At 41.1% G+C, this 27,178-nt stretch overlaps 1 long non-coding RNA gene across 2 annotated transcripts in view; it reads left to right on the plus strand.

Moving 5' to 3' along the window:
• Window positions 1–27,178, plus strand: part of LOC148359340 (uncharacterized) — a 58,595-nt gene that overhangs the window by 19,915 nt on the left and 11,502 nt on the right. The window lies entirely within an intron of this gene.

Genomic DNA, 27,178 nt, shown 5'->3' on the forward strand with positions numbered 1-27,178 from the left:
CTGCTGCTCCCGTTATCCCAACGCGGATAAGCTGTAGATGATGAATGGATTGTTTTGCTACTTTGAGGGTTCTCATTATGCATTGTGTTCTGCCTCTTCTCTACCTGTGCGTCAATATTGTGGCGTTTTTTTAAATTATTATTTGGGGCACATGAATGCCAACCCTAAACCTATGTTCTTGCATGTCAGTGTATAAGGATCTTATTGCCATAAGGAAAGAAAAGTGACAACACAATTTCTACCCCACATTTTCGTTTTCCAATAAATTCCTTACGATGGCAACAAAGTATGATTTAAAGGAAAAAGGTGGATCATGTCCCGAAATCATTATGAACGCTATAGTGCAATATAGCAGAAAGATTATTTTTAAAGTTTGAATTTGACAGTACTGAAGTTATATGCAAAAAAAGGTATTAATTACGGTACTTTTATTTGTAAAACAAATGCCAGAGCCTGTAAATGGGGTTTGTTACTTGTGTTTTTATTTGTAATAGAGTGTATAATTAACTAATTAATTATTTGATAAATAAAGGTTTGTACTTCACAGATTTTGCCTATAACAGTTTTTTTATCGTAACCCCCAGCAAATAACGGGGGATTATTGTACTCCCATTTTTTTTAATGTAGTTCTGAAACCTAACTCTAGTTCAACAAATCCTGCTCTTTAGGCCGATTCTCTTAATACTCAGAGTCTAAGACCCACATGTCATCTATTTGATTTTCCCTCCACGTGGATATAAATTTCATGGCAAAAGCAGACTATTTAAGGCTGATTTAAGTCTTTTAAAAAACGCCTTTCTTCATAAACTTTGAAAAGTATGTCACATTTTAGCCAACTCATGCCTTGAATGTGGACAGAAGATGCCGTGTCTCCGTTTTACAGCGTGTAATGTTTGACTTCCACCTCAACAGGAAGCCGTGGACAGCAGCTGCTCTTTTCTCCACCCTCTCTCCCTGGTAATCTTTTAGCCAGGTGTATGTGTGCATGTGTATATATGGTGGCTAGGTGTGGTGCTTGGCTCAAGTTGGTGCTTTGGGGTGGCAAACAACACTATACGCTCACGTGCAAACACACAATATGCCAGCATGCTGATTCAGCCCACATTTAATGTTTTCCATATGGTCACGTTTCTTTCTTGCAAACACGTTGACACACACTGCGGCCAATGACTCCCATATATTTTTAAGATTTCCACAAATTGTTGTTAGAACTGTGGTCTTTAATCCATTTTACCTTGTGACATACGGTTAGTGTATGTATTTCATCTACTTTTTGACATTGTGCAAATTTGCATATTCCCCAAGTCTGCGTTATTTATGTTGACATAACACACAAAAAATATCAGCCAGCACTCAGCAATTTCATTCATATCATTTTCTGTAATTGACAAAGCCCACCAAGTTTTAAAGTACTTATGGCTTGACATGGCCACCATAGAAAACTCTGAGAATTAGTGTGACAGTCTTACCCACTCTGATCGTTGGACAACATATTCTTTGGTTGTTTCTCAATGTATATATTTATATCTGCTTTTGTGTCATTTAACAACTGCCAAAAGCTGAGTCTCATTAACTTTCAACTTGACTAAGAAACATGAAAACATTTTTTAATATATATCCAATTACTCAGTAGCAAATTACTGTAGTTGTACAGGTTGATTTATGAATTAATGATGAAAAATGTTTTGAAGTGGTTTATCCTTGTATCATTATTTAAAAAAAAAAAAAGAATCTGAAACGAAATATTTATTGTCATCGTCAAAGACCAACAACACTTTTCATGGAGCATTTAGTTATCTTATAATTAAAAGAAAACGCAAAATTCACAGATACATATCCGGGATAAATATCCATAGAAAACAACCGTAAATCAGTCTGTCAGGCCTTATTCACCAAGATCCTGACCGCCTCCATCTAGAAAATACAATTTCCTCTCTACTGCCCTTTATAGAAAACAAAGACTGCCCATTTAACCGCATAAACGCATATTTAAGGCTGGCAGAACAACCTTTCTAATATGATGATGTGGTAACTTTAACAATTTCAGGAGCACTGAGATGGACGTTTTCACTTAGTTTTGGCAACTCCCACCAAGTAGCAGTGCATCCTGGTTTCACCCAAAAGCTTGTCTCTCAGACACGGTTTGCTGTATTTTACCTAGAGCTTTCACATTTCTGTCTTTTCTCACATAACCAAAAAAGGTTAAAACTGTTAGATAAAGTAAACATAAAAATAGTAAAAAGTACAGAAAAAATAAAATAATATAAATTGATCTTAATTACCATCTTCCCTCCCACTAGAAGTCAATATGGAATGGAGCTGTCCCGATCAAGATTTACTATTTGCTTATACAATTTCATTTCTTAAGTTATTGTTTTTCAGATAGTGATTTGATATAAAATCAACCACTCTTTTTTTTGCCCTTATTTACTCTCACATCTATTTAAATAAAAGAATCATACAGTTATTTAAAGTATTTTTTAAATCTCCGGTACTACTCTATGATTGCATTTTGTGTGTTGTTTTGAAGCAAAACATCTGAGAGCCTTTCATGAATTTAGGTCAAGAAGCACTTGGAGTGCCTCGGGCCACGCGAGTGAGGCATGTGGCTGTTAGAACTTGGCGGCGGCTGGTGGAGGATGTGAATACACGTTGTGGCGGCAAGATGGGCGGGCTGCCAATATAAAAAATGATATCGCTAAAATACAAGTATGAAAAGGAGACTTGTCGTCTCTTTGGTTGTTGAAAGAGCATTTTCAACAAATCCAAGAGTTTCGTGGATAGATCTGTTCATTTCAATGCTCACAAAGTCTCATGTGTGCAGCATTGTATTGCCGAAAAAATATATATATTCTTTTGCTAACAAAAATAGCACCACCTCGGGAAAAAAAATCTGACAGGTTACATATCGTAAACTAATTTCCAACAAATATATATTAGTTGCTCACCCAAATTGCATTATAAATTGAAATTGCTACGATTATCAAACCTCTCTAAACATTTAAAATGCACAGCTTATTCTGTTTTTTTTTTTAATTCACTAAAAAAGAGGGAAATATTACCAAACAGTACCAACTCCCAGGTAATAGGAAATTATTTGTAAGATGACATTTGTTTATATGCCAAAAGTTTAAAATCGTTGTTATTTCATATATTTTATCAAATCATCTAATGTCACACAGAGAAATAAGATGCACTGAAAATTAACTTTTGTCTGGAGAGCGGGTTTGGCGGGTCTGGCGGTTTTGCTGAATTCTGTGTTAAAATATATGATATGGCTCATTTTCAGTACAGTATTACATTTATTATTTAACAATAAAAACAGGTTTATAATACAGTAAAATAAGAACAATATTACTTAAAATCTAATTTACTATGTATGTCATTTTCTCCTGAATGTTTTATATTAAAGTACAGTTTAATAGAGAAAAAATACCATGGACAATTGTTTTCGGAGGGGGGTGGGTATCCATTACAAATCACATGCTGATAAAATCAATTCAGGATATTTCCAAACAGATATCTTTTTTAATTAGGCACCCATCGTGTAGTGTTCCTTCCAACAATTATGCAAATATGTTGCAAATTATTGCAAATATTACACACCCCGGGGGACTCGAGACATTATGTCTCAAAGTTGACCCATCTGGCTCTTTTCCTGTAGAGCTGTGACATTATTGAAGGAACTCAACATAATCAAAGCGGCGAATCCCTTTAACACGACATGTTAGGCGACTTCCAATACAGACAGAGATTAATTTCCGCTTGGAGTCAGGGGATAGTGGCTTTTAGTTTGTGTGTTCCGCTACGTGTGTCGTGGTTGGTACAATTTTGTCCGGCTAAGTCCTTGTTAGCGTTGGGATTGCTGATTGCTTTCATGTTTATTTTGCTCCTGTTTGGCGCTCGTTGGCTGGCCACCCTCTCTCGTTTGACTGGCTAGCCAGGCGTTAGCTCTGATTTTGCTGTGTCCCTTGGTTTGTTCCTGGATGTTTTCCCATTTATCACTGCACCATTTAAGATGTCTTAATCTACACACCTGGTGATAGCATTAAGCCTTTTCCTGGCTCATACCACTCCCAGCATTTTGCTAGGGGCCAAATCGGCCCTAATTTCAGAGTAATTTCCTTTGCTGTGTGGGAGCAATCATGAGCCAATCTGGGTTTTTTTCCTCCCGCACACATATATGCACTGTACAGTTTTCGAACATTAGTTGCATTTTTTCGTGGAATAAAGCAAGTGACTGATGCTTTTCCCAAACCCTACCAAAACGGACTGACACTGGCGTTACAGAAAACCCTGTCGTTGAAAGCTTGGGTCATCAATCATGACAAAGTCAGTGGCCCCGGCAAACAAATTTGAGATTGTCTAGAGCAAAGGGATTTATATCTCAAGAATTATGGTTAGGTGTTCTTTGGTTTTGGGGTATTATGACTACAGACTATTAAATCACAGGGTGTAAAATTTCTCCATTAAGGGTAACTATTGACTCTGCTTTTTGGAGTGCACCCTGACAGACCAACGACACTAATAATAAGTCATTTAAAATCATCTGAACACAGAAAAATCTGAATAGCTTTTTTTAAGTTGTGGATATGCTTGTTTACATTTTGGCAATCTGTCTTCTGTATGCTGTTTGGCACATTACTGGAAAAAAGTCATTAGTTACAGTTACTAGCTACTTCATTTAGAATGTAATTGCTTTCCACCTCAGAATACAGATATCCAAAAGTTACTCTGAAAGCAAGGCTCTATTTACAAAATCAACGCTTGACAGTGCTTGTTATTGAAAAAGGAGTCTAGCTCCAGGAACATGTTTCTTTGTAAATCGTTACTCCCAACACTATATGTGGCCAATTATGTATTACTTGACTCACTTTACTTCCCTGGCTTTGTCATGACGTGCCGTTTCTATGATTGAAACACTAATATTTCTCAGTGCTGTTTAAGAACATATGCCGTGTCGTAACTGTGGTGTCGTGTAATACACTCCCCTTCCTGCAGTGTCGCTTTATACTAATGTGCAGCCTTGTACTTGTGCTTGAGAACTACCAAGGAAGAAGTTAAGTAACACTCTATGAATGTACCGTCCGTGTATGTCTCTGAATCCTACTACAACCCTACTATATACACAACATATTGGCAACAAGGATGACTTGGATCGGAATTTCACAACCCCCTGCTTTGCTTGAAACCCCGGGTGAGCCTACGATGTTGTACATCACGTGGATTCAGATGTTCGAAAATTACCTGCTAGCATTGACTGCTAACGAAATGCCGGACAAACGAAAACGCGCACTACTGCTGCACTGTTTAGGCACAGAAGGGCAGAGAATTTTTCTTTCCCTTCCCGACACTGGCACTTCTTATAAATCCGCCTGTGATGCGCTAGAAACCTTCCTTGTACCGAAGATTAATGTCGTTGCTGAGCGTACCAAGTTCCATCGGCGTGCTCAGAGACCGGGCGAGACCACTGCTCAGTTCATTGCCACATTAAGGGAATTAATTACTAACTGTGACTTTGGCACGTTTGCTGATGATATGATTAGGGATCAATTCATTGAGAAGATGTCCTCTTCGAGAATCAGAGAACGCTTGCTGTTGGAAACGGACTTAAAACGATCACTATTGCTACACAAATCGAATCTGCTATGTCAGAAGCTAATGCTATTGCTCCTGTGCACGTGCCCGACGTTCCTGTGAAGCTCGTGCAACAAAGAGATAAAAGGAATCAGAGCAGCACGCATACACAGCGCTTGAGAGATAAAAGGAATCAACACAAAACCTGCTACCGTTGTGGCTCCAACTCTCATTTAGCAAATGACCCCAAATGCCCTGCTAAAAATGCAACCAATGTGAAAAAATTGGACATTTTAGTAAAGTGTGCCGCAGCGCAATTCCTACTCGATCAGTGAGAGAAGTTACTGTCCCAGACCTTACTGTGTGTCATGTAGCCCCTACAGCTGCAGTCCCAAAGCGCCTTACATGTACAGTTGCTCTCCATGCGAATGATGAACAGTCAATTACTACTGACCTGCTTTTGGACACTGGTTCAACAGTCTCAATTCTGCCAGAGAGAATTTACAGACATTCATTCATGCACGTACCCCTCTCAAAGCCTACTGTACGCCTGGTGACCTACATGAAGAAGCCAATTCCAGTGTTGGGCTGTCTTCAACTTACTGCATGGGCAGATTACAACAACTGCCACATCGGAGATGAGTCGCACTGTCAACACTACAAATGCTTCAGGCGTTGCTACAGGTTTTATTCACAAAGTTAAAGTGCGTGCTGACGTCCCTCCAGTCCATCAAAAGCTACGCAGACTCCCATATGCCATGCATGACAAGGTGTCGGAGGAGCTGACTAAACTGGAAAATGATGGCATTATGGAGATGGTGGCTGCTGTGTCTCCTGATTTTGCTGCAGTCACTGCTGATGAGCTCTCCAGTGCGTGTGAGGAATGTCCAGTGCTACAGAAGGTGTGACACTACATGCAGAAGGGATGGCCTCGTACTACAAAAGGCCTTGACCCCCTCATCGTGCCATACTTCCGTGTGCAAAATGAGCTTGCCGTGCAGAACAGTGTCATTGTGCGTGGCAGTCATCGTGTTGTGATACCACAACAGCTACAGGAAAAAATGATCCAACTTGCTCATGCTACACACTAAGGCAGGGGTCGGGAACCTATGGCTCGCGAGCCATATATGGCTCTTTCTATGAGTACCTATGGCTCAGAGACCAATTTGATTGCATGCAAAATTTCTACATCTTGTTCAAAACCGGGAATGTCTATGCTATTCAGGTACACGTAAAGCCAAACCAAAGCTAAATGCAAAGGAAACACTTCGCAGTATATATAGGGCACGTTTTTCACTACAATTTACAGTCAAGGTGTCACACAAAAAAAGGGGGAAAAAAAACTCGTTTTGGCTGTACAACACTAAAGAATCCTTTATTTAAAAGTTCACTATATAATCTGTGTTCAGTGTTCAGATACTTTATGATGAATCCACAGAACTGTAAATACGCCAAAACACCGGAAGAGAACTTAGTCATTTGATTGGGTGAGTGGGAGGGATGGGTGGAGCTATGCAAAAAGTACAAGCATTCCCTCCCATCTCTCGCCAAAGGTAAGCACATAAGGCTCCCTATTCTCAGAATGTTGTGACGTTTTTACAAAATAAATGCTTGCATCTGGTTTTGAAACCAATATGTATGAAAAAAAGGGTCAAAAGGAGTTTAACCGATCTTGAGTAATTGCAAGAAAGAGACAAGTTTAAAGTGGTCTGTTTGTTGAATTTGGGACAGGGGCTCTGGCATTATTCTCTTTTCATAATTTTTATCAAATCATCAAAAATAAGTGTGCTGAAGACTAAGCTTTTGTCTGGGGCGCGGGTTTAGCAATTTAGTAAATTTGTCTCATAATATATGGTGTGGCTCTTTCCCAAAATAAAATTAATATTTTTTGCTTTTATGGCTCTTTGAGTCAAAAAGGTTCCCGACCCCTGCACTAAGGGATCGTCCGCACAAAACAAAGACTGAGAGACTTGTACTGGTGGCCTGGAATGGATTCTCACGTTGAGCTCGCCATCAAATCATGCACCACCTGCTTGCAGCATGACAAAACCGCAACCACACGTACTGCACCATTACAGCCTGTGCCTACCCCAACTGCTGCCTGGGAAAAGCCTGCTGATTGCCGCTTCGCCATCACCCTCATTGACTATTACAGCCGATGGCCTGAGATTGCCTTCTGCTCAAATGTTACTTCTGCCTCTGTTATGACTTTTCTTTCCATTGTGTTTAGCAGAGAAGGTAATCCACAGGAAATTGTTACTGACAATGGCCCTCAGTTCGTGTCGACCGAGTTTGAAGCATTCCTTAGTGACAGGAACATCACACACCGTCGTAGTTCTGTGTACTACCCACAGGCCAACGGTGAAATTGAGCGTTTCAACAGTCTTCAAGGACTGTCTGCAAACAGCCAACATCGAAGGTAAACCACTGAAAGCCTTCTTCACTGAGTTTTTACAGACTTAAAGAGCCACACCACATGCCGTGACTTCAGTGTCCCCCGCTGAACTTTTGCATGGTAGACCACTGAATACAAAGCTTCACATCACAGGTCTTCACTCTATGCGTCCCACTGCTGACAAAGGCAACATGCTACAAAACATACAAAACAAACAACGGAAGTCAAAACAATACACCGACAAACGTCGCGGTGCAAAATCACCCAGCTTCCAGATTGGCTCTGCGGTTCGCATCCGCAAACCTGGAATCATTGCCAAAGGACACTCAAAGTTCACCAAGCCAAAAGGGTCCAGCCACTTATCTGCTGTCTGATGGAAAGGTGTGGAATGCTTTCCACCTTGCCCATTCTTCCACCTGTGCTACTGCTTCAGCGCCACAGCCTGCTGATGCTGATGCTTGCCTCCTGCCAAGCAACCAAGGTGCTGAGCCGCCTGAAACTGAAACTGTGCCCTCACCACATCCCTCTCCTAGTGCACAAAGAATACGACATGCTCCTGCATGGCTTCAAGATTACGTGACTTAAAAAAAAAAAAGATACAGAAAAGATGTGGTGATGTTCAAAAAAAAAAAAAAAAAGCCATGATGAATGTTCATTGTTTTAAAAATTGTCATGTTTGTTTATGATGTGATCTTCATACAGTCTGCTTACGTTTACAAGGTTTACACACTTTTGCTTACCGATATTGACAGTATAGTTCCTTACATTATTGCTTACCTTTGATAAATATTTACCTCTAATCTGGTAATGAATATTGAAATGTACTTTTTCTATAAACTCATACTTACCGAAGAGTTATTGCGTATTTCAGATTAATGCTACGGTTTGTGTCCTATTCTAACAAAAAGGGAATATGTGGTGTCGTGTAATACACTCCCCTTCCTGCGGTGTCGCTGTATACTAATGTGCAGCCTTGTACTTGTGCTTGAGAACTACCGAGGAAGAAGTTAAGTAACACTCTATGAATGTACCGTCCGTGCATGTCTCTGAATCCTACTACAACCCTACTACATACACAACAGTAACATTCCAAATGATTGCTTGTAGTAGTAATAGTAGTTGTACTTGGCAATGTACCATCAGACAGTGTCTAAAATATTTCTTAAGTGATGAGATAAATTCCAGGGACAAATTTGTCTTTGCTTTGGTGTGTGTGACATACATGACTCGATCAAAAATTGCAGTCCCTATAAATGCAGATGAATTTCTTTTTCTTTACAGACATTCACTATTATACACACTCTGGACTGCTGCCAGACATGTAAGCACTACCACGTTTTTTCTAAAAAGTAAAGTACCATTAGTGAACCATTTTATTTCACATTTACCTTCCAAAATCCGGCAGCTTCTCCAATGTTCAATGAGGCCTGGGAGACTTGTTTTAAGCATTTGTTTTGGATTTTGAATCAAACACCCTGCGGGGGTGCATACTCGGAATAATTTTGTTCCTGTGAAAGGGTCACTAATGCATTTACGAAAAAAATGAACAGTAGCACTGCAAATGCATATGATATACATTTGACAGAGGTAGTATGTTTGTCAAACAAATCCTTAGTACCTCACACCTGTTTTCTTCCGATGCTTCTTCTCTGACCGACTCAGACATGATCTCTTTGTGTTTTTTGCATTACCTGTGCCTTTTGCAATGTAGGGAGGCAGCAAGCCCCCGGCCGGAGGTATAAAGAATGTGATTTATAGTATCCGTAAGCAAAAGTTAAAGAAAAAAAACTTCATCTTTCAGTACTTGAAATGTTTTCAGAGAAAGTATTGCCACATTAAAACAACAAATGGTGGACAACAAATTAAATTGCTGAAACTGCTTGGAACTATCCTTTTCACATTATTCGAATTTATTTTGTTTGTTTTAATACACTGTATATATTTATATTACTTTTTTTGTTTCTTTATATATTGTTAATCTTAAATGGATATCCCTTCTGTTTAATGCATCTTAACTATTGAAAAAGTTGTTTAATTTGATTTACAGGTGAATTATGTGTCTCACGCTTTTGTTAATCCTTTGGGTTGCAAAATCATAGGCAGACTTTCAGAAACTTTTTACTGTTTGAAAAACACAAAACTCATCCATCCTCCCTCAATGTGTCATGCACCATGAATTTGCAGTAGCTGATAGCGCTTGCATAACCAAACTGAGTACTGCGAAAAACCATAGCGTCAAAGTGGATATTCGAGAACATGAACTTTGTTAAAAGTCAACGGCGCTTCTGTTGGAACATTTGTTTCTCCTGGCCGTTAATAAATGTGAACGACCTTCATGGCTTACATCATTTATTAGGTTGGCCATCTTTTCTGCTGGAGCGGTAGCCTTGGACGTCAGCTTTATGACTTTGGATCTCTTCTTTATAACCTTTTTTTCTCAACTGTCATTGGCATCAAAGAACAGACTCTGTGGCATAGGTTTCAATCTGGTTTTAAATTCAAATCAAAATGTTTTGGTCTAGCACTGTTGAGGCAACAAATTACTACACAAAGTGCTGTTCTATATCCGTCTTTGTCATTAGCTTTAGAGAACATACTGTGGCAGAAAATGTATAGGGGTTTTTAAATCAAATCAAAATTCACTTGTACTTGTAACTCAGTATGTTGTAAACATTCAATGTACAATAAAAAAACCTCCCTTTGCAGGGTTACAGTAACGTTTAAAGATGTTGACCTCTAACAGCAATACACTGTCGTGTGTTTTCTGTTGGAGTGTACTGTACAGGGAGTGCAGAATTATTAGGCAAGTTGTATTTTTGAGGATTAATTTTATTATTGAACAACAACCATGTTCTTAATGAACCCAAAAGTCTCATTAATATCAAAGCTGAATATTTTGGAAGTTGGAGTGGGGCTTTTTTAGTTTTAGCTATTTTAGGAGGATATCTGTGTGTGCAGGTGACTATTACTGTGCATAATTATTACAAAACAAATGTATACCCATTTCAATTATTTATTTTCATCAGGGAAACCAATATAACAGCTCAACATTCACAAATATACATTTCTGACATTCAAAAACAAAACAAAAACAAATCAGTGACCAATACAGCCACCGTTCTTTGCAAGGACACTCAAAAGCCTGCCATCCATGGATTCTGTCAGTGCTTTGATCTGTTCACGATCAACATTGCGTGCAGCAGCAACCACAGCCTCCCAGACACTGTTCAGAGAGGTGTACTGTTTTCCCTCCTTGTAAATCTCACATTTGATGAGAGACCACAGGTTCTCTATGGGGTTCAGATCAGGTGAACAAGGAGGCCATGTCATTAGTTTTTCTTCTTTTAGACCCTTTCTTGCCAGCCACGCTGTGGAGTACTTGGATGCGTGTGATGGAGCGTTGTCTTGCATGAAAATCATGTTTTTCTTGAAGGAGGCGGACTTCTTCCTGTACCACTGCTTGAAGAAGGTGTCTTCCAGAAACTGGCAGTAGGACTGGGAGTTGAGCTTGAGTCCATCCTCAACCCGAAAAGGCCCCACAAGCTCATCTTTGATGATACCAGCCCATACCAGTACCCCACCTCCACCTTGCTGGCGTCTGAGGCGGACTGGAGCTCTCTGCCCTTTACCGATCCAGCCACGGGCCCATCCATCTGGCCCATCAAGACTCACTCTCATTTCATCAGTCCATAAAACCTGAGAAAAATCCGTCTTGAGATTTTTCTTGGCCCAGTCTTGACGTTTCAGCTTGTGTGTCTTGTTCAGTGGTGGTCGTTTTTCAGCCTTTCTTACCTTGGCCATGTCTCTGAGTATTGCACACCTTGTGCTTTTGGGCACTCCAGTGATGTTGCAGCTCTGAAATATGGCAAAACTGGTGGCAAGGGGCATCTTGGCAGCTGTACGCTTGACTTTTCTCAGTTCACGGGCAGTTATTTTGCGCCTTGGTTTTTCTACACGCTTCTTGCGACCCTGTTGACTATTTTGAATGTAACGCTTGATTGTTCGATGATCACGCTTCAGAAGCTTGGCAATTTTAAGAGTGCCGCATCCCTCTGCAAGATATCTCACTATTTTTGACTTTTCAGAGCCTGTCAAGTCCCTCTTCTGACCCATTTTGCCAAAGGAAAGGAAGTTGCCTAATAATTATGCACACCTGATATAGGGTGTTGATGTCATTAGACCACACCCCTTCTCATTACAGAGATGCACATCACCTGATATGCTTAATTGGTAGTAGGCTTTCGAGCCTATACAGCTTGGAGTAAGACAACATGCATAAAGAGGATGATGTGGTCAAAATACTCATTTGCCTAATAATTCTGCACTCCCTGTATATCCATCCACAAAATGCACCCTCAACAACTTTTAGTCTGAGATCTGTGAGGCGATTTAAGAAAACATATTGGCTCCATCCCATTACCCGCCATTACCACAATTTCATTCCTGGCATTAGCAAAGCGTGTCCACACTGAGGGTAAGAAAGTCCCATGCTTCTGCAAGGGATAAAGTAATGCAAAAAAGTTATGGACACATACCCGCTTTCACCAAGTCAGGTCGGGAGCCCAGTAGCTTAGGCTTAGCTACGCCAGCTTATCAATACAGTCAGGCTGGAAACAATATTGGGAGAGAAAGAACCGATTATATATGTTTATGTTATGTTGTGTCATGGAACATACATTTTTATGAAAAGCACAGTGGGACAGGAGAGGTGGTTATAGGAATATGAGAAAGAATAATCAAGTGTGAAGTGCAGTACAGAAATCCCTCGGGGACCACCTGCAAAAAGTAAAAATATGTTTCATGGGTAATGGATATGTCGTTCGTGACTAGCCAGGTCGGGTAAGTGTGGCTTGTGAGAGTTTTTAGCCTAGCCGTTGCTGGACCTGCAGCCTCGCTATTGCTTTCTTTCCCTGACGTAATAATTCACAGAGCACCCACTGGTGGTCACAATTTCTTTGCGCTCTTCAGACTTTCCTCAAAGTCTGATTTGATTGATAATTTTCTTTTTAATGTAACGTGCTGATAAAAGCTTGACAGCATGATTGCTGTTAAGATTGTCGAGAAGGGTTGTTCAAACCTCACGTTGTTTGTTTGCTGATATTAGTGTCAATAAATTTGTTCAAACCAAAAAAAAAAGATTGTCGAGAAGGGTTGTTCAAACCTCACATTGTTTGTTTGCTGTTATTAGTGTCAATAAATTTGTTCAAACCAAAAAAACAGAAGCCTATCACAGTTGTGCACACAGACAGTCACGCCCACCCAACACACACACGGACACACACACACACACTACACACAATCTGCCCCGTGTGCTCTTTGTTGTCCACAATGAACGATACTGTCAAGAACCAGAACAGGATCAGGACCCAAACTTGTGACGTTCTCACACAAGCCTTTTATGTTACGGGAAATGGGGAGTCATGCACGTAAGGCAGCGGTCTGGCGTTGAAAGACAGGAAGCCAGAGACCGACGAGATCGATTCCAATTGCCCGTGTTGATATCGGACAGATGGGGTCGATACCGGACAGGACGGGAGAGACAGGGTAGATAATGAATCAGGATATCAAAAATAAACAGGACAAACTAGACAAGAACGAAAACTGGAGAAAATAATAAGCAGGATGAAAATAGACGGAAACTAAACTGAAAACCGATATTAAACATGACAGAACAAACAATACCGTACAAGAAATACCAACAGGTGTAAGACTGGACGAAAGGAAGACTGAGATCACTTGCGCTCGTTTGAAAGGAAGGAAATGACAAGGTGGAATTCTTCGATCCGTTGGTAGGCGGATTGACGGAACTTGACAGGCGGGAGAAGGCTTGGCGGGAATGGTCGCGGACAGGCGTAATCGTAGTGTTGATGGCCGGGGCTGGAGAAGAAGGGCGTCGTAGTATTCGGAAAAGAGTTCAGGAGTCAGACGGGCAGGGCAGATTACAGAAACGGGTCGGCAACGGAGATCAATCGGAAGAAAACAGGGAGCAGGCAAAGAGTCAGAGGTACGGGCTTACTGAGCTGAAGGCAACAGGTAGCGTGAGTACAATCAGACAAAGAGTTACCGGAAGCTGGGGATTTAAATGTACAGGGTGCACCAATCAGTTGTCCTGGCTGTTGGCGCCAAATCCTGAACACAGGTGTTCCCGATCCGGGTGATTGTGACAGAACCCCCCCCTCAAGGGACGGCTCCAGAAGTCCCCAAGGAAAAAAAATATTAATCCGATAGGAAAGTGCATAATCCGACAGGCAAATGAACAATCCAACAGGCAAAAGTATAATCCGACATGCAGGAACATAATCCGACAGGCTGGCCAGTTAGAACTCCTCTGAACGGACCGATGCTCCATCGTCGTCTTCAGGCGGCGTAGTCGATGATGGACTCGGCGGAGATGTAGTTGTTGGCCGGACACCACTAGGCCGACCACGGCGAGAAGCAGGTTGATCTGGAAACTGGCGGTGGAACTCGGAGATGAGCAAGCGATCCAGGATCTGCCGGGTGGGGATCCAGGATCGTTCCTCCGGGCCGTATCCCTCCCAGTCCACAAGATATTGGAGACCGCGTCCTCTACAACGAGAGCGGAGCAGACGTCGCACGGTGTAGATAGGGTCACCATCCAGGAAGCGAGGGGCTGGGGGAGAGGGACTTCAGGTACCAGAGGACTCTGGCGGACAGGTTTAATGCGGGAAACATGAAACGTCGGGTGAACCCTCATGGTGCTGGGCAGGCGCAGGCGGACTGCCGATGGACTAATAATTTTGTCCACCGGAAACGATCCCAGGAATCGGGGGGCCAACTTCTTGGACTCCACCCGGAGTGGAAGGTCCTTAGTGGACAACCATACTTGCTGGCCCACCTGGTACGTTGGTTAGCCCCCTTTGAATAACTTTGGACGGCCCGAAGAAGAGCAGCCCGTGCCTGAGCCCAAGTGCAACGACAGCGACGGGCATTTGCAAGAGCCGACGGACAGGAAACCTCTTCCTCTTGGTTGGGGAACAAGGGTGGCTGGTAGCCATAGACGCACTGGAAGGGAGACATGCCAGTGGAGGAGCAGACAATAGACTTGTGGGCGTATTCCACCCATACCAGCTGTTGCGCCCAGGAAAGAGGCTCACGGGAAACCAGGCAGCAGAGAGCCGTCTCCAGTTCCTGATTGAGGCGTTCAGACTGTCCATTAGATTGCGGATGGAACCCGGACGAGAGACTGACCGAGGCCCTCAGGAGACAGCAGAACTCTTTCCAAAATCCCGAGGCAAACTGAGGACCTCGGTCTGAAACAATGTCTTTTGGGATTCCATGTAGGCGGAAGACATGCAGCTGGACCCCCTGCGCCTTCTCCTTGGCGGATGGAAGTTTGGGCAAGGCCACAAAGTGGACCATTTTGCTGAACCGGTCCACAATCATCAAAATGGTTGTCATCCCTTCCGAGGCAGGCAGCCACTTAAGTAGCACTCTATGAATGAACCTGTCAATAATGTTAAACTGTTAAAACAGTTAAATCAGTTTAACGTGTCCCATTACCTTCTAAACTTGAGTATATTGTTCTGATAACATGATAAAATATACCAATTGAATAAATACCTCAAAGAATTGGATAAGTATCCCGAATTATGCGTATTTTAAATAAGAAAGATTGGACTTGGTTCGGTTTAATACGAATTTGTAAGAAATCATTTTCGGTTTGAACGTGATTCGTATGTCATGGACCAGAACAAGCACTCGGATCCAATAGCGTCAGTTTTATAGTTTATTTGGACAAGGGTCGGTGGAGCAGGCTTGAGACGTTGGGTCTTGGTGGCAGAAAGCCTCTTTGGACGGAATGGCAGCTCCGTGGTGAAACGCGTGACGAGCAACGTAGCAGGTAAGTCGGTGGCCGGGGCAGGATCGTGGGTACCTTGAATGTTGGAGGCTCACTCATGGAAACGAGGAGTACACTCGAACGTCCATCTCTGGACGCTGACAGCTTAAGTAGAAAGCTTCCACCAATCAGGAAACGCAATCCAGCACGCCAGCTGATTACCTCAGGTGGCTCCAGTTAGGTAATCACGACATCGTAAGCAGGTATAGCTACTTGTTATCAACCTATCTTTTGTATTTTTCAGGTAATTGGTTTCTTCTGTGTTGTTATGTTTCCTTTTTTTTTTTTTTTTTTTTTTTTTGGTTGCACCGTGGATTGACTTAGCTTTCTGCCAAAGGGTTTTCTGTAATATTAATCTTCCCTATCCACATTTTGGTCATTGAAGTAACAAAGCATTCTCTCTCAACTGCATTCAAGGTCATGGCGTTGATAATTTACTCAGCGTGTGGAAATAAGGAGACAAGAGAGGCTAGTGTAGCATCACCGCGGTCTAAAACACAGACTCTATCGAGACGTATACTGTTTAATTCCGGACAAAATATATTGCTTATGATTCAGAGCGGGAAAAAAGTGCAAATATGTGAGGCCATCTCTGAGTATTTTGGCTGTCAAATGGTGATGACAGTATGAAAATGAGATCATTCTTCCAAAAGACTGAATAAACTCACTTTTGAACAAAGATGGATGACTCTTGCGGCATGCGTTGAAACATTTTTTTACATTTTCCATATGACGTATTTTAAAAGCACTTTTTGATTTTGAATGTGTTCTACAGAAGGTTAACATATGGGGAATCAAGCTATGAATCAATGCAATTGACTGAATCTCAAGACTGAAAAATTGTCACGACCGGAACAGGCAGTACACCCAAACACGTAACGTTTCACACAATGCTTTATTGGAGAATCGAGGAAGCCAGGCGCGAGGAAACAAACAAGAGCGATCCGGTGCTCGCTGGGTAGGAGGAGCAGAAGCCCTCGTAAACGAAGCAGGTCGGGCAGCCGGGACGGGAGAAAGGAGCGTGGTCGGAGGGCGGAAGCAAGATGGGCAGCCGGGACGGGAGAAAGGAGCGTGGTCGGAGGGCGGAAGCAAGTCAAGCAGCCGGAACGGGGATATAGGGACAAGTCAGGGTACTGGAGACGATCGGGAAGCCAGGGACAGACGAGCAGGAAACTGGAACAGGCAGCCAAAATCAAAATGCTTGCCTTGCATGTGCGGAGGTTCATTGACAGACTGACAAGAGGTGAATGAAAGTGACGTGTTTAAACAGGAGGATAACTAATTAGGAAACGAGTGGCAGCTGCGGCTAAACGAGTGAGCGCAAGTGAGAGCATTGGGCAAATCATGACCAAAAATTATGCAACACCATGATGGGACGCTTATGTGTATTTGTCGAATTAACTTGATGTTGATTCAAAAGTGTTTTGGATCTCAATATCAAGAGTGGACCATATCTCTAAAATTGGTTTCCTTAAACAGGACCTGTAATTCTTGATCCTTTAGCTCCTGGTGTCAAGTATAGCTTCAAGGTACATTATGTAATATTTGACCACTATGTATGACTCTATGGTATTGTGTGACTGGAAATGAATCCTACAAAGCTCTAAACTAAGCACAAAACTAACTACAGAAAGTCCATTGACCAATCAGTAGCCTTTTCCTTTGATTTACCAGGCTAATCTTGTTAGCCAGGGTCTTGTCTGGATGTTTGCTAGCCTAATGTCATCACACACGACTTCCAGTATTGCCTGAAGTATTGAAGTAAGTCTATCATATTTGTTACACATTTATTCGGTACTCATTTATCCCTAGAGAATACATTAGAAAACGAAAAGAAGGATAGCGTTTGAAAATAATGAAGGGAATATTTTTTTGGGGTGGGCGACCAACATAAAAAAGGAGAATAAAAAAGGAATCATCGTTGCCTTCCAGACTACACAGACACACACTATTATTTTTAACTACACAGTAAAAATAAAATGAGCTTCAATAATCAAATACAACTTTCTCGACCTTTGATTTCTATCTATCTATCTACCCTGGTCATATCCCTCGAGAGGGGTGACCGACAGCAAGACAAACACATACAAAAAGAATAAATCAAAAAAGGGAAAGGGTAGCTTTTTTACCTTTGATTTAGTTGTGAAAATTTCCTTAGTATGATAGTTTATGTATTTCTGCTTAGTAGCCAAATCAATGTTCTTGTTTTTTATTTTACTGAATTAAAATTGTTTTGAACTACGAGAATGCACTAGATATTACATACTGTCCCTTTAAGAAATGTTCCCTTCACAAGGAATATAACATTATTATTCATTATTAAGTAGGACTATTAGGTATCACGTCCCTGAATTTTTAGAAGCATAAGACATTTCTTTTAATGTAGTATTACGCATCATTGAAATGTGTGGCAGACACTCTGCAGTGACAGAACTCACAGCCCGTGAAGAAAAAGGAAAAAGCTGACTCAACTTTTTATTTTATTTTTTAATGGGCGAAGAACTGATGAATAAAAACGGAAAAGTGAGAGTCTGGTACAATCATTATTTGAGGTTTTTACAGTGACTGGAAGGAAATCAGCTATCATTTTGTAAGTTGGTAGTGTTTGGTAACACTATTAATTATGATTCTAATTTTTCCATTTCATTCAGAATCCATAACTGCAACTTTATTTGGAAAGTGCTCCCAATGTGTTGTCATTGTTGCACTTAAAACAGAAGAAGTGGGATGGAGGAAATTCTATTTGGAGCAGTAAAAATGGCCAAAATGCAGATTTCAAGTGGGGGATTTTTTTAAGGGTTATTGTTCTGTCTTCTTTATTCATTATCCACTATCCGTTATCGGTCAGTTCATAATACGCTGCAAAGCCTAGGAGCCGGGACTCTTACTCTCAGCCAAAAGGCCAAGCTAAGGTCCTAGCCTTAAAGCCTTGCTGCGATCATTGTGAATGCACCGTTCCCGATCTAACGATTACGGCACTTACTTCCTTTACAGATTTCAAGTAGAGAAAGACTGTTACGTAATTGCAGTGTTTGAAATAACGTCTGCCCGGACGCCCGGGGCGTGCATCTTTTACGTCGGGCGTACAACTTACACAACGATGTCTGCCCGGGTGGCCGACAGCTTTTTTGGGGGGAAAAAAATCGTTTTTATTTTTTATTTTCTTTTTCTTATTTTTTTCAAATCAAACGTTTGCTTTATTCCGGGGGGTGGGGGTTGCTATTATTCGTCTTATTGCATTTCAAGTTAGGAAAAATGGGGCAGGCAACTTTCTGGCTGGGCAGGCAACTTTTCAGAGTTGATTGCACTGGTGTCCGGTAACTTTTTGTCATGGGTTTCAGACACTTCACTGTGGCTCTATCATAATTGTGTAAAACATGCTTTAGAATCTTCAGACTTTCTTTTAGCTTTTGTTATAAAATACAAAATTGGGAACAAGGTCTACAGTATTCACCTGTCCAACAGCTCTCCATCACACTTAAGATTACCGCATAACACGACAGTTCTTCTTTTCCTTCCCTGAGTTATTGATGACTTCCTGACAGTAGTCAAATGTTCTAATGTTTGTTTCCATAGTTGCAAACATTTTCATTACAATATGCTGTATAAATTATCTGCTCCCATTTTTGTGCCTTGGGTTTCTCGTTTAATTAAGTAATCATGAAAAGAATTCCGACAGTTATATTAGCAAGAAAAGGGGGGTTGGTTTAAGGGTTATTGTTCTGTCTTCTTTATTCATTATCCATTATCCGTTATCGGTCAGTTCATAATACGCTGCAAAGCCTAGGAGCCGGGACTCTTACTCTCAGCCAAAAGGCCAAGCTAAGGTCCTAGCCTTAAAGCCTTGCTGCGATCATTGCGAATGCACCGTTCCCGGAGGTACTGAAAGGGGGTTTTCCACACACATATCATATTTTTTTTTCTTTAATTCTTCCTGTTTCAAAATCATCCATCTATTACAGGGGTCAGCAACCTTTTTGGTTTGGAGTGCCACTCTCGAATTTCCGTATATATCTGTGTGCCAGATTAATGACTCGCACAACTTTTTTTTAATAACTAACAGAGCTGTAATTTTACACCAGTCCAAATATACAACATGAAAATACATTGAGGAAAGCGCGGCAACTGAGTGGTTAGCGCGTCCGCGGCACAGTTCTGAGGTCATGAGATCGAACCTTCCTGTGTGGAGTTTGCATGTTCTCCCCGTGCTGGCGTGGGTTTCCTCTGCGCTCTCCGGTTTCCTCCCACATTCTAAAAACATGCATGTCAGGTTAGTTGGTCGGTCCAATTTGTCCCTAGGTCTGAATGAGCGAAAGAGTTGTCTGTCTCTGTGTGCCCTGCGACTGGCTGGCAACCGGTTCAGGGTGTCCACTGCACACTGCTGTAAGATAGCTGGGATGGGCTACAGCACCCCCGCGACCCTACTGAGGATAAGCGGTTCAGATAATGGATGGATGGATCGATGAATATACATTGAAATCGTATAACTGACCAATTTATCTTCTACTATTCTTGTTCATCAATAAACTGAAAAAAATGAATGTGAGCAACAAGTAGAAAGGCCTGTAGACATCTATGACTTCGACTTTTTACCACAAGAATCAACCAGAATCAACCACGTACCTGTCAACCTATATGGTTTTGCCGTACAAAGTACGTTTTTCATGCATTTTAAGACGAGTACGACGTACGAAGAAATCTGTACGGAAAAACGCAAATTTGTCAATCGCGTGCGTCTGCCGCCTTGGGATTTCCCATTATGCATCATTCCGAAAAAAAAAAATGGTGTACGATTATTTTGTATGGGAAAATACAGACATGGGGACTTGAGACTTAGTGACTTGGACTCGAGTCGACTCGAGTCGCTGTTTTTATGACTTGTGACTTGACTTGGACTTGGCAATCTAAGACTCGGGACTTGACTTGTGACTTGACTTGCCCAAGAAAAAAATACTTGGGACTTACTTGGGACTTGAAGGTGAAGACTTGAGACTTACTTGAGACTTGCACATGTGTGACTTGGTCCCATGTCTGGGAAAATACGACAGTTTGTACGAGCATGGAGCCGTGGAGGTTGACAGGTATGCAACCATTCTTCATCAACAATGTATTACAATAAAAAAAACAAGCTATATGGACAGTTAACATACCATTCATCAATGACATCTTATTGCAGAAAATATCAAAACTTGAAATCACAGCAGCAAGGCAGGAGACTACTTGAAAATGTGTGCAACAGAAATAACCACTGAACAGCAGCACCCACGCACGCACGCACGCACACGCACAAACACACGTGCGGTTCTTTAATATATTCGCCATCAGTAAATGGTTTTCCGTGCTTTGCTATGCAGTGAGCAATTTGATAACTTGTGTTTTTAGCAGTGAAAATGTTTTCAGGGTCCGTGTTTGTTTGCCGTACCTGGACACAGCGCGTTTTAACGTCTCCGCCTTGTCAGACTCATGCTTGAATTCATGTTCATGTTTCGTCTCGTAATGACGTGCGAGGTACAACGCTCTCGATAATGCACAAATACGGTCATTTTTTAAAAAAAAAGCCGTAGTCATCCGTCCACGCAGGGTGGAAAGGACGATTTTTTTTCCGCTGGAGGAGCTGTCATGATTCATTCATTTATCGCACACCGGTGTTTCTGTGGATGGGTTTAAACACGGATCTCTCCTCTGCGAGGGGCCGCGCAGACACATGGAGCACATGGAGCAGACACATGGAGCGCCGTGTTGTTTAGGGGCTTCAGTAGAGCCCCTAAACAACACGGCGCGGAACTGAAAGATTACGATAACGCGAACGTACGATTAGCCTGGGTTAGCTTTATGTTTACGTTAAACATTCAAGGTAAACATTCAGGGTGTTGGATTGGATTAAAACGATTTACATTATTTTTAATGGGAAAAATGATTTCGGTGATCGAACAAATCGGTTTTCAAACAGGGTTCTGGAACGGATTATGGTCGAGAACCGAGGTTCCACTGTACTTATTTTGGGTACCCAGAGATTCTGGTGTGACATTTTTCAATAAATACAAATTGCATATTTACAGAAATATCAAGAATGAACACCCAAAAATAATTCTTAAATATTTTTCATTCTCCTATTGCGATAAATACCAATCAGCGTATGTACTTTCATTGCTAAAGTAATCCAACTCATTCTGTTTACTAAGTAATCAGTTTTCATAGGTATTGGCGCACCCAAATTTGCCAGAATTTTCAACCTGCGGACAAAAATGATATTTGTGCAATTATTGATCGGTCTATGGATTGAATCGGGTAGCACTGAATCCTAACCACAAGTCAATAGGGACATGTATTGTTGTTCACAATCAACAGATCGGACCGAGAGCGCTAAGCCACCCCAAACAAAGTTACGGTATCCATGTATCACACGCAGAGAAAATAAGGGTGACCGGAACAATAGCGAGCAACTCTTTGCTCTCGATTCGTAATAGAATAGCTGTATTATTTATCTATCAATAAACGTATCTCTCTAAGACTGTAGAGAAGGGTCTCAATTATTATATACAGAGATATATTCATGGCATCAAGGTGTCCAAAGGCGCTAATAACCTTCTAATGTTTGCGAACAAAGAGGAAGTCGTCATCCCCGTACCAACTTCACATCAAAATTAATTCTGATTTGTCTGCTCTGGTGGACTCAAACTGCAAATATAAAGCAGGGTATGTACACTTTATTGTTTTCCCTTCAAACACACCTTAATGAGTTTGAGATATGTCACCTGACTCTTATTTCTTGGCGCATCTAATGCTTTAAAATAAGCAAAGTTTTCTTTAGGTTGTCTTTGTAGATCACTTTATAAGTTCATAACCTATGACAGAACGAACCCATTCAGGATTTTTTTATGGTGTGTCCAGGTTTCTATTTCAGGGTAATATACCAAATTAACGTAGCAGTGAGGAGCTTGAGCATGCCTTTATTAACTTCAAACAATTCTCCAAATTAGTTTCGGGCTGAGGAAAAGGGACAAACCTTACCCCTACCAATCGTTCCGGATACCTCTGTTCGACGTTACAAGTTCCTCAAACACTCTCACTGGTTACAAAGCTACGCCCATAACAAAATAAATTCGTAAGTAAAGGTACCACTCTATGAGTGTTTGGATCACATGTGATACGAAGATCAACGACCTAAATCCGCAGCCACCGGCCTTCGTCTTCCTTATGTTTTGATTGACTGAGAACAAGCACTATTAATTGCATAATATCCAGCACAGCAGGAATTGAACCTGCACTGCGGCGGGGGGAATGCTGTAAGCTATCCACTAAGCAACCGGTGATACAAACAACCCATGGAAAGGCATCAGGACCTAACTGATCATCACACTATTTACCAGATATGATAAAGTAGAGAGAATGTTGCTTCACTTTTTCTCAACTAAAACTAAGAATTGTATCGAACAAACCTTTTCAATAAGTGCGGCCATTCATTTATTTATACATTTTAGAACAACAAAATCACTTCCCACATTGCTGTTCCCTTCATTCAGTTCAGCACAACCAAATTAATTCCCACAGTTATTTTGTGATCATCCATTTCAGAATTTCGTGTGATTCGTAATGAACTAACAAGTTGGCTTTACCACGGACCAGTTTAATATCTGACTATATTCTCGCGGCCCGGTCAAACATCAACTATTTGGTAAGTGACTAGAAACAGTGTGTTGATGAGATAATACCTAATGGTGATCAATGAGGAAGTCATGTGTCGTCTGTATCCCTAGAAATTTAGTGGGTAAGATCTGGCGCACTCTACACTGCAATCTTGGTTTGATTACCGTTGCATCCAATGATATGCACATGTGATCAGTGAAGTATTCCGATTGATCAATCAATGCGCAAATATGGCACCTTTTTATTAATGTAACCCTTGCCTTTACTGTTAAATTAATTCCATTAAGTCCAGTGTGCCTTGTATATGAAAATAAAATCACTAAAAAAAACTATTTGTTGGAGTGTGCGCCTTATAATGGGATATGCCTCATTGTGTGGACAATATGGTACATTTGTATTTCGGAAAACACATTTTGGGCTGTTTTTATCCATAATTTGGGATCCACGTGCTCTCCAAGACATCCATCCGCGTCTGCTTGTGTGTTTATGCACTTGTGGGCTACAGGGCATCTGTCACCTATCAACCTTCAGCTCCTCCCAGACCAAAACGCACGTGGGCAGAATCTAAGCGCAGGAAACTCCAGAAGCCTGGCAGCTGTAAGTGGGTCAGCACCTTCCTAGAATTGTGTCAGGCACACACACAAAACACGTTGAGGGAAAACGTGACCTGAAAGCAAGCCAGCAGAAACCACACAGTCTACCTCTTTATGGTGGTTGTTGCCATTTTTATGAGCTTATTAAACCTACATATTGCATGACACAGTAAATAAACCCACAGCAAAGTTTAGATGGTGACTTTGTGCAGAATCGGGTTCGTCAAAACACTCGGTTCCTTTTTGTATTTTTTACATCTTACTTGAGATCGATCTTATTAAGATAAACTTAAGTTAATTAAACATTGTCAGTCTAATTCTAAACAGAAAGTAATAACTTTCAGTCTTGTTTTTTTCATATTTCATGTTTTTCAGGGTTTTTTTGCACACCTCTTGGTTGAATTAAAAAAATATTATTTTTCTTAGTTTTTTGAAGGTCACCATTCACTGGAGAGTTGCCAACACTCAATTTTGAAGGAAAAAAAGTAATGATGGTCTGTTCTTGTTGTGATCTTATGATTTTTCCATTTGTAACATTTTGTTACGATAAAGTAAGAGCACCCATTTATTTAATTATTAATTTCCCATTGGGAGATTTGAGATTTATTAGTTAAAATAAAGCCTGGACAGGAAGTTATTATCTTTGCTGGAAGTGTAGGTGAAGCTTGGTTTTAAGAAGCAACTGGTCTCGCAACCACAGTAAGCAGCCGTCGACTCGATTGTCCCCCAAAGACGAAGTAGTGCGAGGTGCATGCTGGGATACATATACCAGTGTTTCATTTCATAACCAATGAGTCAATCATCATTTGAATCGGTCACTATTAGCAGAAGTTATTCGCAAGGAATAGAGGCGGGTCCTTTTTACCATTTGCAGGCTTGTATAGGTTAAACAGGGTAAAACAAAGCCTGCAATTAGGACCAAAAACTATTTTTTCGGGGTGCGCCCTATAACCCAGTGCGCCTTATAGTGCGGAAAATACGGTACTTATGTGACTGGTTTGTTGACGTTGCTACTGTAGCACCTTATAGTCAGGTGCGCCTTATCTTTGGAAAATATATGACAAAAGACAATTTTTGGGAAGTGCGCCTTATAGTCCCGTGCGCCTTATGATGCAGAAAATATGGTATACCAACAGCGACACACGCGGTGAAAAACACAAACAAAAAGCCGCAATCGCCTACATACAAGCAGAAAATGTCTGTTCACAACAAATGCTCTCTGTTTTGGAGGACTTGTTAATGGGATTCATCATTTTGAAAGTGTTTTTGTCCTTCAATGATGTTAAAGCCTGATGGATCAACTTTGAGACTACATTTCTCAGGTCCCCCGGGCACATGGAATATTTTGCAACATATTTGTATTATTGTGTATATATTCTGTAAGAAATTTAAAAAATATATCTCTTTTGAAACACCTTTTATGAACAAATTTAAATCATGCTTTGCGTGGTGTGACAAAATATTTTTCCCACCTTAGCTTGACTGGAGGTCTGTAAACTTCAAAACAGAGCAATTTGTACTTGCCGCAGTGACCTGCCAATAATGAACTTGGCAGCCAACCTTGTGTAAAAAGTTAAAGCGCTTTAGCACTAACACAATTGATTTGCATTAACTCGTCCTTTTTTGGAAACCCAATTCTCTGAAGTGATGGCAACTATTACAATCACCTTCCCACATCTCAAAACCGGCAATTGTTATAATATTGTCTTACGGTAACGATTATTTGACAGTACACTATGATTTTCGAATCCCTTGTGTTCACTATTGGCAGATCTTCCATTCCATCTGTTTTATTTAGAGCTTTTGATCTCCAAGGCCTCTTTGCACAGTCCTTCCTTTGAGACGCTGAGTAAACGACTATTTGCTTGCATCTGGTTCCCATTGCGATCACGGCCTTTTATTTTTTTAGCTAAAAAGCATTTTTGACTTTCCAGCTGTTGGTAACCCTTTTCCACTGGTCGGAGGTAACCTGGGTGGAGGTGGGTCATTAAAGGTGCTACACCATGATGAATATTGCCTTTCGTGTGTTCTATCTCGACTTATTCCATCAATAGGCAGCTAAAGGATTTGAGCGATATTCAGTACATGTGATAAGAGTCTTTTACATTTCCTCAGCTGTTTTACCAATCTTTACTAAGTTGCTTTTAAATGTATTTTATGCGTCATAATTGAACCTATTACAAAGTAAAATGGCTGTAAGGCATGAGAGAATCACCCGCTTTGAGATGCAAAACCATTTTGGGGTTATATTTCCCTTTTAGGCAGGCTCATTGGCACATGAGAATGGAAAACCCATAGAGTAAGATGGAGTTTTTCACCTCCAGAGTGACCTGACTGGTTGTAAACGATTGTGATGCTGGGCTGTTCTGCCCTGATAGAGTAGAATGTCTTTCTGGGGAAGCTGTTGCATTAGCAAAACCGAATTGCCGAGTCAGCTTTTTTTGGCAGCTGTCACACCTGGGGTAACTTACCGGACTGCCTGTTAAAGATGGTGTTGATATTCAATGTTGTTCTGGCCTGAGAGAGTAGAATGTCTTTCTGTTAAAATATACTGAGTCAGCAAAACCAAAGGTGTTGAGTTGACGTTATTTTGCTATTATTTTCCACAAGAAGGTCAACCCTTCTAACTGTCTGCAAGACATTGTGTTGCAATTAAATGTTGTTCTCCCGGAGGAGGTGAATGTCTTTCTGGAAAAACTGCTGAGTCCGTTTTTGAGTATTTTCACCTCTAGAGTGATCCTCCTGATGACTTGTGAAATATTGTGATCTGGCCAAAATTGTTCAGACCTGAGAGAATAGAAAGTCTTCCCTGGGAAAGTTGCTGAGTCAGCAAACCAAAAATGCCAAGTCAGCTTTTTGGGGCATTTCCCATATCTGGAGTAACCTACCTGACTGCCTGTAAAATACGGTGTTGATAGTCAATGTTTTTCTGGCCCAGGGAGAGTCGAATGTTTCTGGGGGGTAAATGCAGAGTCATCGAAACAAAAAGTGTTGAGTCATCTTATTTGGCATTTTTCACATCTAGGGTAACCTTCATGACTGTCTGTGAAAGATGATGGTCACACACACTAATAAACAAGCATATATACTGTACATACTTAAATTCCA

This window comes from Urocampus carinirostris, chromosome 9 (genome assembly GCF_059441175.1).
Source record: "Urocampus carinirostris isolate Australia breed hairy pipefish chromosome 9, RoL_Ucar_1.0, whole genome shotgun sequence".
In the NCBI taxonomy this organism is placed as follows: domain Eukaryota; kingdom Metazoa; phylum Chordata; class Actinopteri; order Syngnathiformes; family Syngnathidae; genus Urocampus; species Urocampus carinirostris.